Source organism: Sarcophilus harrisii, chromosome 1, assembly GCF_902635505.1.
Source record: "Sarcophilus harrisii chromosome 1, mSarHar1.11, whole genome shotgun sequence".
Classification (NCBI taxonomy): Eukaryota; Metazoa; Chordata; class Mammalia; order Dasyuromorphia; family Dasyuridae; genus Sarcophilus; species Sarcophilus harrisii.
The window spans coordinates 630,342,533-630,362,236 of NC_045426.1; the positions used below are offsets into that span (position 1 = coordinate 630,342,533).

At 32.8% G+C, this 19,704-nt stretch overlaps 1 protein-coding gene and 1 long non-coding RNA gene across 2 annotated transcripts in view; one reads left to right on the forward strand and one right to left on the reverse strand.

Annotated features, from left to right (window-relative positions):
• Positions 1–19,704, reverse strand: part of FAM135B (family with sequence similarity 135 member B) — a 412,962-nt gene that overhangs the window by 343,758 nt on the left and 49,500 nt on the right. The window lies entirely within an intron of this gene.
• The window catches only part of LOC116420703, a 28,708-nt gene continuing 17,252 nt past the window's right edge, over positions 8,249–19,704 (forward strand). The window contains exon 1 of the long non-coding RNA XR_004231112.1: positions 8,249–8,478. This is a non-coding gene — a long non-coding RNA (uncharacterized LOC116420703). The remainder of the gene's footprint in view (positions 8,479–19,704) is intronic.

The window sequence follows — 19,704 nt, forward strand, 5'->3', positions numbered from 1 at the left end:
ACAAACTAGAGAGCATTACGAAATGCAAAACAGACAATCTTGATTACTTTAAATTAAACTTTTTTTACACAAATGAAAGCAGATTTAAAAGGAAATACAAAGCTGGGGAAAAATATCTACAACCAGTGTTTTTGATTAAAAAAAACACCTCACTTCTAAAATATATAAAAATTGTGTCAAATTTACAAGAATACAAGTCATTCACCAATTGATAAATGGTTAAATGATATGAACAGACAATTTTCAGATGAAGAAATTAAAGCCATCTATACTTGTATGAAAAATGCTCTAAATTATTGTTGATTAGAAAAATTCAAATTTAAACAACTCTGAGGTACTTACCACCTTATACCTCTCAGATTCGCTAAGATGACAGGAAAGACAATGGTAAGTGTTGGAAGGGATGTGAGAAAATTGGATTGTTGGTGGAGTTGTGAATTGATTCAGCCATTCTGGAGAGCAATTTGGAACTATGCCCAAAGGACTATCAAACTGTGCATGCCGATTGACCCAGCAGTGCCATTAACTGAGTCTGTATCCAAGGAACTCATAAAGGAGGGGAAAGGACCCACATGTGCAAAAATGTTTGTAGCAGCTCTTTTTGTAGCAAAGAATTGGAAAAGGAGTAGATAACCGTCAATTGGGGAATGGCTGGACAAGTTTTCATATATAAAGATGATGGAAATTATTGTTCTATAAAAAATGGAAACAAAGTGATTTCAGAAAGGCCAGGAATATGTTGTACACAATAACAGTAACAATGTGCAATGATCGACTATAAAACGCTTGGTTCTTCTCAGTGGTTCTGTATCCAAAGCAGTACCAGAAAATTCCATCTGCATCCAGAAAAAGAACTAAGGTGATTGAATATAAAGCAACACTTCTTTTCTTTTGTTTTTTCATTTCTCCCATGGTTTTTCCCTTTTGCTTCGATTTTTCTCTCCCGACATAATTCATAAAGGATTGTGTAATAATATAAATAAATTTACAAGAAATGAAAGAATGCTTTACATACTTATCTATTTAGCTCAACATCATCATTTTATCCATAAACAAGAGGACCTGAGAGGACATTTCAAAAGTCACAAAGGTTGGTAAGGGTATATATTAGATATTGGTTTCCTAAGTTCTAATGCAATGTTCTATACCATTGATACTTAATAATTGATATGTGTTAAATATTAAATTAAATGTTAAGTATTAAATATTTAACACCTATTATTTGTCAAGTATTATGCTAATAATTTTATAAATAATCTCATTTTTCCTAACAAAAACTCCAAGAGTTAGATCCTATTATTATCCTAAGTGACTTTTGAAAAGTCAAACAGCTAATAAGTATTGACTCCAGCTTTGAACTCAGATCTTCCTTTACCACCACCTCTCAGAGGAAAAAAAAATACAGATTAATTAGTTAAGAAAGACTCCTCGCTACCTAGATAACAGGGAAAAACATAATATGTTTAAGATGTTGCCCTCACCTCCAATAACTATCATAATTATCCTCTTCCAACTTAAATGATAGAACTGGTGTTACATGAAAGGATTATAGGATCAAAAATGTTAGGAATAGATGAAATCTCAGAAACAATCTAAATTTATCATTTTACAAATGTTGAAGTGGAAAAGGTTGACCCATAGTTCCACAACTAGTAAATGTCAAAGCCAGGATTAGACATCAGATATCTAGTCTCTTTAGTCCAATGTTCTTCACACTGTCCCCATATAATGGTTGACATACTGGCTTCTATTATCTCTTTAATTGCTTTTTAATGTTCAGTTCAAAAATGAGAACAGTTTGGTTGGTTGAAAAAAAATGTAAGGTCCTCGTGTGATTATCTTGGTTCTCCAACCATGAAGGAAATCTTTATTCTTCATGTCTCAATTTCATTTATCATCTTTGACTTCTCTCAGCTCTTTGAAAACTAGCACACCTTGCACTGAAAATGCATTATCTGGGAATCTTCCTCTTGGCAAAGAGACATTTTATTTCCTTATAACTATTGGGATCCAATTGGAGTGTGTGTTTATTTTTCTTCTCAGTGGAGAGTGAGGTAAATAACAATTGAATGAAAAGCATTATGTTTCTGCTGCTTTCTCTCCTCCTGTCTATTTTCTTCTCAAAAAAAAAAGGTTAAAATTCAGAAACAGAGGAACAAAACATTTAACAGTCTCCACAAAAGAATGGCTATGAGTCATAATCTATTAAGAACATAACAGAAAAAAGTGTCATTATAATAACTGCTTAGAGTTCACCTTCAAAAAATGCTATAATGAGAGTGTACTGTGGTTAATTGAGAGACAATGCTGGTTCTGAGTGAAAAGTCAGAATATGAATCCCAAACTGAATCCTTAACTAAGTGTGTGACCTTGTGGAAAAACTTATTTGTTTCCCAAGACCTCAGTTTCATCATATGAAAAATGTGGAGAATTATATTCTCACTATGTACCTCAGCAGGCTTTTATTGTAATGAAATGAGACCAAGGATATAATACTCTTCCATATAAAGAACTCTGACAATTCCAGGTATTGTTAATATAATAGCAGCATTAGTAATCATATTAATTTTACTCAATATTTTAGTAGGAGGCAGTTTGCCATACTTGAGAGACTGATGTGCATTCAGAAAAAACATTATTCTAAATCTTACCTCTGAAATTTACTGCCTTCATGACAATCAAAATCATTAAATTTCTCTCTGTCTCAGTTTCCTGCTAATTCCTCATAATGAAACTTGTACTACCTAACTGACCTAACTCATAGGGATTTTATGAGTTTACAAACTTTACAAATCATTATTATTCCCATGAAAGCAAAGATTTGAAAGTTCCAGAAATAGCTTCCTTATATTTGTGATATATACTTACTGAAAGGAATTGGGTGGCACAAAGTTTAAGAGGAAAGATAAAATACATTTTAATGAAATAGAGAGAGAGCATCATCATCATCAAAAAGTGATAAAAACTTGCCTGAACTGGACTGTCCTCCCATACTTATCACTACCACCTACATTCCCAAATAAATGCTTATACTTGCCAACTTGAAAAGTCTTCAAGGATTTTCTATTTTCTGCTAAAGGCCTCAGATTGATATTCAAGATCCTCCAAAATCAATCTCTGAATAATTTTTCAAGCTTTATTTCTCACATTTACTCAGTTTTGCCTAAGATCACACAATTTGTAAGTAACAGAAGTAGGATTTGAACTCAAGTCTTCTTGAGTCTAAGTCCAGTTCAGCATTCTAGTTACTATGATATAATATAGATAATAGCTATATTGTACATGTCTTGTTTTCTCCTATTAGAATATAAACTCCATGAGGTCAGATAATACATCAATCCAATACCAGCAACTAAATTGAGTTCCTCAATTCTCAATTTAGTATCCACTCTGTGCTGAGTATTAGGAATACAAAGATAAAAGGAAAAATATTCCCTGGAAATAAAAAGGTTAATTCTAATGGAATAGAATGTAAATAAAAATGTATTATTACCTTATGAGGAAGAAAAGATTAAAAATAGGGGAAACTAGGAAAAGTGTCATGTATTACATAGCATCTATTATATAAAAAATATATAATATATATCATTTACATGTATTATATATATATATATATTTGAGAGAGAAAGAGAAAGAGAAAGAGAGGAGAGAGAGAGAGAGAGAGAGAGAGAGAGAGAGAGAGAGAGAGAGAGAGAGAGAGAGAATATGAGTGAGTTGAGGAAGGAAAACTTTCCATACATGGAGGATAACGTGTGCAAAGATTACAGAAGTGGGAGATAGAATGCCAGTTTTTTTCCCAAAGCAAGATAACATTGACAACTGTGTGTAAGATGGATTGGAGTAGAGAGAATAAAAGTAGGAAAATTAATTAGGAGGGTATTGCTGTAATACAGGAGAGAGGTGATAAAAGTCTGAACATGGCAACTGATGTCCATAGCATGGGGGTAAAACAGAGAAAAGTTTTGAATGATTTTGTAGTAAGCAAAAGAGAACCAGGAAATCAAATGGATGACCTGAGAAAAAAGCAGAGGTCAAAGGCAAGATATATAGCATGCAATAACTAGAGTTTAGTAAAGAAAGACCAAGTCATAGAGACATAAAGAAATCTCTATGTCATGTAAGGAAATAAAATCTATTTAAATATTTTATTGTCAAGGGATCCAAGAGGCAAGGACAGGTCTATGACCTATAGATTCCTTGCTTCTTCCTTCCTATGCAGAATATAATATAAGACCAGGAAAACCATTCAGTATCCTATATATTTGAAATTTGTTTTCCTTTTTTCATTTTAAAAATATTTTATAGCATGTTATATTTATGAAATAAAATGTCAGATTAAAAGGAACAATGAGAATCAGTTTTATGAAATATTTTCTCATATTTCCATTATCCTTGACATGTTTGATCTATATTGGTCACATACTGACTTCTTTTTCCCCCTTCCCCTTTCCAAGATGTAACAATTGTAGCATCTTTTCTCTATCTTTTTTTAAATTAAAGCCTTTTATTTTCAGAACATATATGCATGGATAATTTTTCAATATTGACCCTTATAAAATTTTGTGTTCCAAAATTTGCTCTCCTTCTCCCCTATCTCCCCTAGATGGCAAGTAATCCAATATATGATAAACATGTTAAATACTATACAATAATCTTGTACAGCCTCTTCTCTGTCCCTTCCTTGCTATCACCAGTTCTCAGAAGGAAACCTTTTTCCTTCCACAAATGAGTCAACTTTGGGGAAAATAGAAGAAAGAACAGGACCATTCAACAATGTCAGAGAAGCAAAAGCCAGGCTGAATCAAGTCACTGGACCATGGGTCAAACCATCTGGAAAGCAAACTAAGTCCAGATTCTTTTTCTACCAAGTATAGCAGTGACCTAAATCACATTGCAGTCAAGAAATGTTCTAAAAGAGATCTAAATGTCGAATAATTTGAGATTGAGGGAGGGCTATGTAGAGCATAGTATCAAAGATAGGGATGACAGAGTGTTGCCAGAAAGGAAACATCTGCTTCATTGCGTTTGATGGTATCTATCACCACTATACTGAATTAGACTGAATAGTGCAAGGCATTCCTCTCTTACTCTGATTATTAGCCACAGATTCACTGTATTCTAGGAAATATGAGGGACCCACCATCTATTCCTATCCCCCAGATTGTTGACACATCAAACTGATCTAAGAAACTTCCTTTAGGAACTTCCAGCATTTGGTAATAATCAAGTCAATAACAATTCACAACATTTTCCTGGCCTGGACCATGAGAAAGAGGTAAATCATCAAGAAGATCTTGATTTAGATCCTATCCCTAATAACATATAGACCATGCTGTGCAAGGCAAATCACTTAACCTTTGGGACCAAGTAGAAATTATTTAACTATGAGAGTAAAAGTAACTTTATATTGGTAGAGGGATTTCCTCACTGCAGCTCACTTTTAGTTAATGAAGTCTCAGATTCAATTAAAAGACAAAGAAAAAAAAAAACAGGGACAACCCTCTCTTATTGTGTATATGTCCATGAAAAAGACAAGTAAATACTTTCAAGAGCATTACACATGATTTGTAGAAAACGGGGACATAGCATTAAAATAGCCCTAATTCTAAGAAGAAAGATTGCCTTAATACTTCTGGAATAATTAGTCCATATTATACTCCACTTGATATCAGATAGTGTTTCCATAGTAATATTCAGTTACACAGCATTTATGAATTGCCTACTATGTACCAGACTTACATATTACCTTCTATTTGATATCTAATAGTGCTTCCACAGTAATATTCAGTTACACAGCATTTATGAAGTGCCTACTATGTACCAGGCTGAGTGCTAAGATCTGGTTTGCAAAGACAAAGATAAAAACAAAAACAAATTAAAAACAAAACAAAACAAGAAAAGTCCCAGTCCTCCAGGATTGGCATTCTACTGGGGGGATTCAAAATGCACATAAATATGTACATAGGAAATATATTCAAGAAAATACAAAGAAATGATTCTGATAAAGGCAATTGATGCTCAATCTTTATAAGCCTGAGGTGGGGGTTTTTTGGGGATGGAGAAATGACATTAAGCTAAGGCTAGAAGAGAGCTTGGACTTCCAGAAGGTAGAGGTGAGGGGAAAAAAATCTTTCCAAGCATGAAGGACAACCTAAACAAAGGTAATAATGAAATGGGTACAGGTCAAATAGACCAATTTGGTTAGAACACAGAATTTCTGATAAGTAAAGTAAAATCACACTAGAAAACCAGGTCAGAGCCAACTGATAAGTGGTTTAAGATGACAGGCTAAGGATTCTGCATTTTATCCTAGAGGCCATCAGGAAACACTTAAGTTTCTACAACAATACAATCACAGTGGTAAACCTGCATATTAGAAATGGCAATTCTGGCAGATATTTGAAAAACTACTATGTTGAAGAGGAATTGGATTTTTCTGCTTGGTCCCACACAGCAAAACTAGGAACAATAGGAAAAAATGTCAAGGCAGATTTAAGGTCTATGCAAGGCAATTATGTGACATAATGACATATATACATATACATATATATATACATATATATATATATATATATATATATATATAAATGCATACACATATACGTACATAAAGGTGTATACATGTGTACATAATTCTTCAGTCATTCAATCCTAGTTAACTCTTCATGACCCAAGGGTTTTTCTTGATAAGGATCCTGGAGTGGTTTGCCATTTCAGATTCAGAGATAGTACTGATCCAAACACCAGAAGAGGTTTCTGTTCAGTTTAAAAATGTGTGACAATTGTGGAAGGACAGGGGCTAGTACCAAGAAAAAAAAAAGATTAGGAAAATTATGCCAGGACAGAGTAAGTACTAGGGATCAGAATAATGCACATACATACACATAATATTTGTATATACATGTGTGTATATATTCATATGTGTATGTATAGATATGTATATACATGTGTGCATGTGCATCAAATATATATCTATCTATATGATGTATTGAAAAGATCTATCATCATACTTATCTATGTAGCTCCAACTGCAACAGAGATTACAAATCCTAAAACATGAACAGGGTTCAACCTTGGAGAATGATTCCAATAAATCAATTTTCCTTTCTTGGAAATTCTCCTAAATAAAGGTTAGCTATAAGAGATATTTAGCTATACCTATATTCTCTCAAATGTGAGTATAACAGGGTCCAGAAATAGTACACAGGCATTTAATCATCAATTTGATTACAGTATATGGAAGAATCTTTATTTTAAAGAAAATACATCATATACTAAAGAATTACAGGAACCCATGAACACATTGTTGAACTATAAGCATTCAAGCAGCCTATTAATATTCTCAGATAAGGGAACTAAACTTGAGGTTCTTATCTGGTAAACCCTCTGTCAATGCCAGTGAGTAACTTTTATAAAGAATATTATATAAACTTCTTCAAATCATAGTATTACCCCATCCATGGTTTAGACATCCCCTGGAAGTCTACTTTGGTGATCCCTGAACAAGCAATTCCCTTTCCATCTCAATTATACTTTGTATCCCACTATTTTTTTTTCCAAATAAAACTCTAAGCAGAAACTATGTGAAATTCCCTCCTTTTTCTTAAAGGAACACACTGGATCAGAACATCTCTCATTAGAAGGTTGAAACTCTTTGTCTTGAAATTTGAAATCCTGCAACTTAGATTTGGGGTTATGCCCATAAGGAAACCCTCAAAGATTTTGTTGCCCATTTTCATTCTCTACTGAGGTGGTTAAATTCTAGGATCATACTTTCTGGTGAATTAGAAATGGAGTCTTCATTTATAAAGGAATTTGGGATTCAGGAATAGTCTTCTTGAACATACACTCCTCTTAAACTGTGTACAAACATAGGTCTAAGACTGCTATATGTTTCTGCTGTAAGTCACTATCTACTTGGGATGATCAAATACTGAAGAAGGCACAAGGGGGAAAAGCTCCTACAGAGTAAGAGCACTAGATTGCTATCATTTTTCTTATATAAGTTACAGATAGTAGTAACTTACCCTCAGTTCCTTCCTATCAATAAGGCATCTGTTGGTCTGTTCACATTCTTGGTCATAAATGCTTTTCAGTTGCCTTCAAAGGATAGCTCATTTTGGGTAACCTCATCAACTCAATTGAATTATTTCCTCAAATTGACCGGGAACTTCTTTAATTCACTCTTCATCTCATATTATTAACACCATTTTGAAGATCGAAAAATGGTATCAGAGAAGCAAAGAAATGTCTGGGCCGGGTCTAAGTGCCTCAGTCATATCCTGAAAGTCTAAGTATTTCCACTACCAAAACTATCTGAATTCCTAAAAGCCTCACTATGACATAATTTCCTGAGATCATGACAGAAGAGCATGTCACAGGCAAGACTATTTTATAGTTTCTCTTGACACAAAGTAGCATAGGAACATAGGATTTCATTTCAATCCAGATGGACTTTGAGCATTCCCAAGTTGCAAGGTATGGCTATTATTGTTGTTTATCCTTCATTCTCAAAGACAACTAAGATATCAAGAAGGCTATGCCATGACATGCAATTGAGTTGATTTGAGTGAGGGAGAATTGTGTAGTTACTATCAGGACACCTGGAGATGCTCCTGCTGGGGGAAACCTTGGTCTTTTTAAACTAAGGTCTTTAACTGGTCTCAGTTTGACTGAGATGACACTCACTCAGCAATTAAGGCTAGCTAGGAATTGAGGCAAAAAACAGTCTCTTTTACCTAGTGAAAAAACACACAAATTCATACATATACACATGCATATATAAAGATATATGTGTGTATGTATATATGTATAGCAAGGAAGAAGAAAGAAAGGAAGGAAGGAGGGAGGAAGGGAGGAAAGAAAGGAAGAATAAAGGAAGAGAAGAAGGGAGGGAAGAAGGAAGGAAGGAAAGAAAGAGGGAAGGGAGGAAAGAGAGGGAAGAAAGAAAGAAAGAAAGAAAGAAAGAAAGAAAGAAAGAAAGAAAGAAAGAAAGAAAGAAAGAAAGAAAGAAAGAAAGAAAGAAAGAAAGAAAGAAGAAAGAAAGAAAGAAAGAAAGAAAGGAAAGGAGGGAGGGAGAAACCAAGATAGCTGGTCCTCAGCAGGGTAGCTCCTACTCACAGAGGTTGCTGTTTGTCTTTCTCAAAGATGCCAATGACATCAGGAAGGTGATGCCATGACATGCAAGTGAATTGGATTTGAGTGAGGGAGGCCTGTAAACTCTAGGTTGCTGGTGTGAAGAATAATAAAAACTGAAGAGTCAAAAAAAGTCATAATCAGGCTCTAAAGTGCATTTGGGAACTTATCAAGGTCAACCTTTGCTGCAAGCTTTAAGCAGATACAGGGAGGTTAATCCAATCATCTCTAAACCTAAGTAAAAATAATTATGTCATTTCTTTGAACTAAAATGAGCCTAAGGCAAAATAATTCAGCAGGTGAATTTAGCTTATCTTTCACCCTCCTTGATCCTTGCTTACCCTCTCTGGAGAGATAGCATAGGGTCATAGGAAGAATGCTAATTTTAAAAGCAGATGACTTGAGTTCTTTTTCTATCACTTCTTAGGGTCACAGAGTGAGAAATGGAAGAAACCTTAATACTACCCTCTTTTTTCATGATGAGCAAACTGAGGCCCTAAGGGATGACATAACTTCTAAAGTTTATAGACTAAGTTTCAAGAGTGGGAGTCAATAACTAGATTCACTGACTCTGAATCCAAGGCTATTTTCATGACACCAAGCTGATATCCTCTCTTAATAGCTAGATAGCCCTAGGAAAGTCACTGCGCACCAGTCATAAGTTTACTTTTTCCTATGAATAAAATGAGGATCAAAGCACTCACACTATTTATACTCCATTGTCGTGTATGTAGTGGAATGAAATAATATAGAAAGTGAAAAAAGGAAGGGAAGGATAGAAGAAGATGACAGCTGATACTTTCCCTAAATTAAAGTGGACATGTTAAATAGATGTATCAGTTCTAAAAAACAGATGTATGAGTTCTAAAAACAGTCAAGTCCTTGGAGATCCATCATATTTTAAAATAAATGTGGCCATGGGTCAACTGTGAAGGGATAAAGATGGAATACTTTTTGAAACTTTATCTTTTCTAGCTTTAGGAGCTAGTATAATTAAATAGAGTAATGGACCTGCAATCAGGAAAGCCTGGATTGAAATCCTACTTTAGACATAATAAAGTGTCTAAGTCTTTTACACTCTGTATGTCTTTTTTCATTTGTAAAATTGTAATAATAATAAGACCTATCCTCCCAGAATTATTTTGAAGATAAAATAAAATTTATAAAGTCTTTTTCAAACCATATAGTACCTTATCATCAACATCATCATCATCATCATCATTATTCATGGACTGTTTATCTAGTCACAATTAATTCAGTTTGAACAGAAGGCAAACTCCAGTAGCCTCTCATTCTGTCTTCAACATTTTCAGCTGTTCTTTCCATGCCATCTCTCCCCTGTCATGTAGTTTAAGATCAAACAAGGAAGACATCTACAAACTGATCCAGAGCAGGGAAACAAACCAGGAATGCAATTTATACAATGACAACAATGTGTTTGAGAAAAAACAACTCAGAAAGGCTTTAGAATTCTGACCAATGCAATGTAAACTCTGAGTCCACAAGACCATGCTACTGTGTATTTGTCTCATTTCTTACTCCATCCAATGATGGTAATTTTTCATGACAATAATTTCATGACAAAAAATTCTATGACTTCTACAGAGATGATATCCACCTATCTTGTGGCATCATCCTATTAGCCATTTCTATAGTGCCTTAAGGTTTATAAAGTAGTTTCTTCACAATAACACCTTTGAGTAGTGAGTCCAAGTAGGTACAGACATTCTCATTGTCTCTTTCAGGTAGAACAACTTTAATAAATGTCTGTTGAATTGAAATGTCTGTGTTTGAATTGAATAGGGAGAAGAAAAAAAAATAAGAATCAGAGATGAAAGGACTTGTCCACGACCACAGTGTCAAATCAGGGGCACACTAGTAATTCTCTAGAGTTTTAACCTAGGGGAAAAAAAAAGCCTTAGGGATGTATCTCGTGGCATAATGGCTAGAACATTGGACAGAGTCAGGAAGGCCTAAAGTAAAATCTTAAATAAAAACTTAAGCTCAGTTTGTCTCAATTTCCTCAACTGTAAAGATATGATAATAGCACCTACTCTATAGGGCTGGCTAAGGATAAAATGAGATCATATTTATAAAGGGCTTAGCATGGTGCCTAGCAAGTCGTAGGCAGTATTTTAGTTCCTGGTCACGTCCCCTTCCCTTTCTTTAATGCTCCTATAATAAGTCACCCAATCTATCTGACTAATCCAATTCACTAGAAATTTATGTTGACTAATCTCAATAGGTAACTCAGAACTGCATGAAAATCCTGTTCTTTTTCCTTAATCAATTATCCATCACATTCCCCAACAAGGTTATTCCAAATATTGTCTTCTCTCAAGTATTCTATACAAACTGGTTCTCCCCCAGAAAAGTAGACTTTTCCCAGTAGTTTTCTGAAGAAAAAAAAAAAAAGGCATCCAGAGTGAGTTCTGTCTTTTTTCTAAAAATCATTCAATGTAATAACTCATTCTCCCCCCTCCACTGCTCTAGCCTCTGATATGGCTCTGTTCCTTGCCATGGTCAGCATGGTCAAACTTTCTACTTCTTATCCCCTTCCATCTTCTTTCATAATTTTCTTTCATTCATCTCCTACCCATAATGTTCAATCATTTCCTTATCTATGGCTACAGATTCCTTCATCACCATCTACAAGCATAGTCAGGTTTCCTCCAACCTTAAAGCCAAATCCAAACTAACAAAAGCTTTTTTTCATGCTGAAATTCTCCCAGAACAGTAGTCCTAAATATTTTGTTTTGCATTTTTTCTTTCCTTTCACAGTCATTGTTATGCAAATTAATGACTTGGATAGTTTCAGATCAATCTGGGAAGACCACTACAAACTAATCCAGAGCTGGTAAACAGACTAGGAATGCTCTTTATATAATGACAATAGTATTATAGAAAAATGTACTTTACAATTTTTACAAATGCAATGTAAACTCTGAATTCAAAGGAATGGAGATTAATAAACTGAAAATATAGAAGGAGATATACATTTCCTGGAATAGACAATATGGGAATATGTTTTGCTCTCAACTAGGATGTTTATAATCACAGTTTTACTTTTCATGTGTTTTTATAGATCCTGTCCAATTTTAGGAATTTGGGATTGTGAGAGTAGCACATTATAAATGTATGTAAATATATTTTTTCATGCCCTACATATCTTACATATTTTTTATAATATGCTACTCTCACTATATATATTACATATATTAATACATATTCATTTTTAAAATAAGATGGAGGGAAATCTACAGTTAGTGTAGATTAACTAACTGTTAATGTGAATAAGATGAAACAGAAAGGAATAGCATAATGGATTAGAAACCAGAATTCAATATGTTGTTTACAAGAAACACACTGAAACAGAAAGACACTCATAGACTTAAAATAAAGGACTGGAGCACAATCTATTATGTTTTAAATAAAATTAAAAAGGCAGGGATAGCAATGAATTACATCAGGAAATAGCCAGCAAAACTATACATACTAGTGAGAGTCCTCAAAATTCCCCTCTCAGATCTAAGTAAATCTAATCATAAAATAAATAAGCAAAAAGTCATGGAGATCAATAGAATCTTGGAAAAATTAGATATGCTAGACCTCTGGAGAAAAATGATGGAAATAAAAGGGAACATACCTTTTTCTTAGCTGAACATGTAACTGAATTAAAATTGATTAAAAAAAAAAAAACCTTACAATCACGTGTAGAAAAGAAGAAATATTAAAGGTAATCTTTTCAGACAACAAGGAAATTAAAATTGCATTTAATAAAAGCCATGAAAGCACAGTTTAAAATATAATTGGAAGCAAAATAATATAATTCTAAAGATGAATTAGATCAAAGAACAAATTATAAGAAAAATCAATAATTTCATTAAAGAGAATGATAATGATACAACATTTCAAAATTTGTGGAATGTAGACAAAGTAGTAATTAGGGGAAATTTATAATTTTTTAATTCATATATCAGTAAAAGAAAGAAAGAGCAATTCAATGAATCGGGTATGCAACTAAAACAAAAATATAGAAAAAGAATGCCAAAATGGAAAACCTGAAAGTCAAAGGAGAAAAAGATCAATAAAGTTGAAAAGAAAACTGCAATTGAAATAATAAGCCCAAAAACTGGCTTTATGGGAATTAGAGAGCAGAACACAATTAAATACAAATTTTAATTAATTTGTTTTAAAAAAGAAGAAAACCAAATTTCCAGTATCAGAAATGAAAAGGGTAATTCACCACCAATTAAGAGGAAAGTAAATCAATAATTAGGAGCTATTTTGGTAATTGGATGTCAATCAATCTGACAATCTCAGTGAAATGTATGAATGTTTACAAATATATAAACTATCTAGATAAATAACAAAAGAAGAAATAAAATACTTAAATATCTCTATCAAAGAAAAATAAATGAACAATCAATGAGCTCCCTAAGAAAAAATTTCCATGACCAAATGGATTTAGAAGTGAATTTTACTAAACATTTAAGGAATAATTTATCCCAATAATACTATATGAAATATTTGAAAAATAGGTAAGAGAATCAACTAAAGTTGTTGTGACAAAAAGTTTCATGATATAAAATAAACCCATATAAATTAGCATCAAGAAATTGAATGAGATGTTCCATTTTAAATAATTGCAGACAATATAAAACTCTTAGAAGTCTATCTGCCATGACAAATCCAGGGATTACATCACCATATATACATAACAATTTTCATACAAAAACAGATCTAAACATTTGAAGAAATATTGAGCCAATATTTAATTGAGCCAAAATAATAAAAATGGCAATTCTATATGTTAATTTACTTATTTGGTGACATACTAATTAAACTAACAAGAAATAATTTAGAGGCAGAAAAAAATAGTAACAAAATTCATCTGGAAGAATAAAAAGTCAAGAAAATCAAAGGAATCATTGAAAAAAAATTTAAGGAAGATGGCTCAGAAGTTCCAGATAAATTATATTACAAAGATGTAATCATCAAAACAATCTGGTAGTAGTTAAGAAATAGAATGGTAGGTCAATGGAATAGATTAACTACACAATACAAAGTGATAAATGACCACAGTAATCTAGTGTTTGATAAAACCCAAAATCCAAACCTTTGGAGTAAGAACTCAGTATTGACAAAAATTCCCAAGAAAACTGGAAAGCAGTTTGGCAGAAAGTAAGCATAGAACATTTAACACCCTACTCCAAGATAATGTAAAAATGGATAAATAATAAGTCATAAAGGTGATATTATAAATAGATTAGAGGAGAATTGGATATTGTGCCTGTCAGATTCTGCAGATAAAGGAAGAGTTTATGACCAGAGAAGAGATAAAGAAGATTAGTAAGTTAGATACTTTTAATTACATAAAATTAAAAATCTTTTGTACAAATAAAATTATTTCTTCCAAAATTAGGAGGAAAAAGGGAAATGAGTGTGTATGAGGGGAAGGGAGAAGGAGGATGTTTCATGGCAAGTTTTACTGATAAAGGCCTCATTTCTCTAAGGGAACTGAGCCCAATTTATGAGAATAAAAGTTATTTCCCAGTTGATAAATGATCAAAGAATATAAAAATGCAGTTTTGAATAAAAAGAAATCAAAGCTATTAAGAGTCAACTGAGACACCACTTGACACCTGTAATGCTGGAAAAGATGTGGAAAAATTGGGACATTAATTGGCTTTTGATGGAATTGAGAACTAGTTCAATTTTGAAGAATAATTTAGAAGTAGATCCAAAAAGCTATAAAATACTATGGCACTTTACAAAGCAATTCTGGTAGTAGGATTGTATCCTAAAAGAGATCAAAAAAAGGAAAAAAAAGATCTATTTGTAAAAAACTACTTATAGCAACACTTTTTGTGGTGACAAAGAATTGGAAGTTGAGGGAAAGTCTCTCAATGGGAAACAGCTGAAAAAGCTGTTGTAAATAATTGTAAAGGAATGCTATTATATTAAAGAAAATGATGAGCAAGGTGGTTTCAGAAAAACCTGGGAACACTTATATGAACTGATACAAAGTGAAATCAGAGGAACCAGAACAATGTACACAGTAACAGCAGTGTTGTAAGAATTACCAACTGTGAAAAACTCAGCCACTGATCAAGACAATGATCCAAAACAATTCCAAAGTATAAAAGATATTATGCCATCCACCTCCAGAGAGAGAGAAAGAGCTGATGAACTTTGAATGCAAAATAAAGTATATTTTTAAATTTCCTTATCTTTGTTTTATCTTGTTTATGTTCTCTTTCATAACAATTAACATGGAAATATGTTTTTCATAACTTTACATGCCAATATCAAATTGTATGCTTTCTCAAAGAGGGGGTAAGAGGCAAAGAGAGAATCTGAAACTCAAAAACTTTGAGTACTAAACATATTACTTTTAATTGGGAAATAGTTAACAAGATAAAAATTAATTTTAAAAAATAGAGAAGAATTGTCTTTACTCTTTGCTTTTTAGTTCCTTTTTTCCATTTCTTTCTTAATCTCTTATATTAGGCTTCTTACCTCACTATTAAATTGAAAATACTCTTTCTTCCCAAGGTTACTAATGATCAATTTTTTCATTGTTAAATTGGAAGACTTCTTACATATCATATTTCTTGACTTCTTTGTATCATTTGATACCATTTACCATTCTCTTCCTCTTGAATAACTCCTCTCTTTGAGTTTTAAACTCTGTCTATTTATCTAACTACTTTTTTTTTCATTCTCTTTTATTGATTTATCTTGTATATCATGACCATTTGCTATGGATATTCTTCAAGACACTATCACATTGTCTCCTCTCTCTCTCTTTCCATAATTCTCATGGAAAAGCTTTTTCTTCTTTCTTTTCCGTTCTTTCCTAGTTTTCATCTTTTCGATCTGACCTTTCTTTCTTTGTCATTCCTTTTGCCACATTCCAATTCCCATACACAGGCTATCTTAGATAGACTTTTTTTCTTACTCTATTGCTACTCTTTCATCAGAGGATGAGAATTTGAGGAAAGTTAGTTCAAATCTCTTTCTACAAATAAGGAAACTGAGCCTAAAAGTCAAAGCAATTTTTCCACAGTTCCATGGAAAGTTTGTACCACCATTTAGGCTACTATACCAAGGTTATACCATTCTTAAATTCTTAAAAATATCCTCTTCTTGTGAGTTACTTCAGTCTTCAACAAATAAGACATGTTCAATAGCAAGCTATCTGGATCTGTTCCTTTTGAAGAATATTAACCAAACTTGAAGGATGTCAGAAGTCATTGTCACCAAATTTCAGTGGCAATAAGACTGCAAATAATTCATCATCTGCACATCTTTAAGTGTATAATTAACTCTCAAGCCATGCATGTTAAGCAATGATAATATTAATAACATTAATAAAGTAGTAATCATCATAGTGTTAGCAGGAGTCATAAGAGGTCATCTCACTCTTCCCTTTTACTCTAGCAAAGAGTATGTCCAAGCTCTGGCAGAATTTTCCTTAAAGAAGATTAAATTACTATTTATTAGCAAAATAATAAGTGGTGAAAAACATTAAAAGGACTGCTTATTCTACTGCTTAGATTGATTTCAAATCTAGAGATGAAAGGGAATTCAATGGTTCAGCCTACATATCTTGTACATCCCCATATATCACATTTATGATAAAAACATTAGATTCTTTAAGGGAGAAGTTATAACCCTTTACTGTTTCTGTCTCTTACATTAGAGGGGAACTTAGACATCTAGATGGAGCAATGGATAAATCCTTTATCTGGAATCAGGAGGAACTAAATTTAAATCTAGCTTTAAATAGTTTCTAGCTATGTTACACTGTGTAAGTCACTTAACCTCTCTCTGACTCAAATTCCTCAATTGAAAATAGAGATTATAGGATCTGCCTCCCAGGATGCTGATGATACTGAAATGAGGTAATATTTGCACAGCATTTAACATAGTAATAGATATGTAATAGGTTTTTTTTCCCCTATACAAAACCAAGTTGAACACAGATTATTACACACACGATAGTAAATATTTAATGAAGCTTATTGAAATGAAGTGAATTCATAATATTTCCTGATAATCTATAACTTTCTTCATTTAGCAAGTATTTTTTGAGCATCATGTCTACTTGCTATATAAGAAAAAAGACATATAAAATGTGTTCTGATTAAAATTGATTGTATTTACATGGAAATGAAATACACATATGAAATTATGAAATCATTATAATATTTATGGTTTTATATAAGCAGATGGCAAAGGAAAATAAATGAAACAACTTGATGATTCAGCAGATAGTGTCTTAGACCTATTCAGAATGGAAACATCTGAATTCAAATCCTTAAATATTTAAAAGCTGTGTGACCCTGACAAAGTCAGTTAACCTCTCTCAAATTCAATTTCCTGATCTTGCAAATGCGGATAATAAGAGCATCTATCTCTCAGAGCTATTGTGAGGACAAAATGAGACAAGTTTGCTTTTTTAAGTGCTTTGCAAACCGTAATGTATATTATTGTCATTTTATCAATAGATCACATTTCTTTATTGCTTTAAGCTTTATAAAGAACTCTCCTGAAAACTTTTTTTCAAACTACTTTGCCAGATCAATAGCAAATATGTTATTTATCTTACTTTACATATGAGAACTCTGAAGCCCAAGGAAGGAATATAACAGGATAAGAGTCACATAGCTAGTAGTATGTGAACTAAAACCCAAACCCAGATTTTCTGACTTCAAGTTAAAGGTCTTAAGTGCTATAGAAGACAAGCAATGTGCTGTATAGAAATAAGAAGACATGATTTGTACTCCTAGCACTAATACTTGATATGTGACTCTGAGCAAATTAATTCCTATTCTGGGTCATGGTGTAACTAGCATGAAATAAGAATGGTGGGGTCGTTCTAGTACAAAAAGGTTCTAGAATTACAAATGCTCTGAAGAATCTGAATTTGAGGAATTGATGAGGAGTTCAGGGAACAGTTGCCTTTGAAAGGATGTCTGCAAGGAGAATAGGGGAGAGGATAAACAAAAGCCTTTTCAGTGGGCAGAAGAAAATGAGTAAAAAATGTCAGGAATTGGGGAGTAATGGTACATTTATAGGATATTAAAGATAATAGTCAAATTATTGCAGACATCACTATGTGAAGGTAATGAGAGATTTGTTTGCATGTGAAGAGGGAGGACGAGTTATAAACAAATTTTTAACTGCCAGGAAGAACACTTTGGACATTATCCTTTAGGCAATGGAAGAAACAAGATTTCAAAAGTCCACTAATTTCAAAAATGACGAAAAACATATTTTTTCAAGTATTTATCATGGTATTATAGAAAACTAAAGTCAAAAGTTAGTTTTTAGTTTTCCAACTCTAACTTGTACTTTAATATCTGACCTTTTCTGGGCTACAGTTTCTTAACTTATAAAAGATGATCATTCTTTGTATTCTATTCTATCAATACCTTTCTTTATTCTACATTGTTTCTAGTTACACTTTTGGGATAGATACCATAAATAGCAGTCAATATACGGATCAACTCAATTATAGTGGCAATCATAGATTTCTGTCCTTAGTCCTATTCTGTTGAACAAGTTTTTGACCACAGAGATGAAGCTAGAGAACAAAGTGACCACCTATGATTATCAATTTACAGTTGATCCAAAGTTGAGTAAGACAGTGAACAAAGTCACTTAACACAGAACCAAGATTCTAAATCAGCTTGATAGACTTGATATTGCTACAGAAACAAGATAACGATTAATAGGAATAAATATAAATCCTTGCATTAAGTTTTTTTTTATTATTATAGCTTTTATTTACAAACATATGCATGAGTAATTTTTCAACATTGATCCTTGCCAAACCTTCTGTTCTAACTTTTCCCCTCCTTCCCCTCACCTTCTCCCCTAGATGGCAGGTAGTTCAATACATGTTAAATATGTTAAAGCATATGTTAAATCCAATATATGTATATTATATATATATGTATATATATGCATATATATAGTTATCTTGCTGCACAAGAAAAATTGGATTTAGAAAGAAAGAAAAAAAGTGAGAAGGAAAACACAAATCTTGCATTAAGGTTTAAGAAAAATTAAATTATGCAAGTACAAGTTAGCAGAGATCTGGTATATCCTCAGCTCAATATGACTCAAATATGTGACAGTGTACAGGATACAAAGCAGTGAAGATTAATTATTCCATCATATTCTCTTGATCAGAACCCCTCTGGAGTACTCCATTCAGTTCTGGGTCACACAATTTAGCAAACACTGACAAATATGAGATTTATAAAGATTTTTGAACTGAGCATATCTAGATAAGGTTGACTACTATCATCAAATCACCCAGCATCAAATACAATAGGACTTAAGGATTGTCTAAATCTAATTCTCTCACATTTCAGACAAGAATATTGAGGGATTGAGGAAGGACTCATGTCAAATCTTGTCGATGTGACTTCTATGACATTGTTAAAATCTACTTCCTCTTTACTCTCACAGCTGCAACCCTAATTTTGGACCTCATTACCTTTTACCTAGAGTAGGACAAAATTCTAGGGAGACTAACTGGTTCTGTTCTCC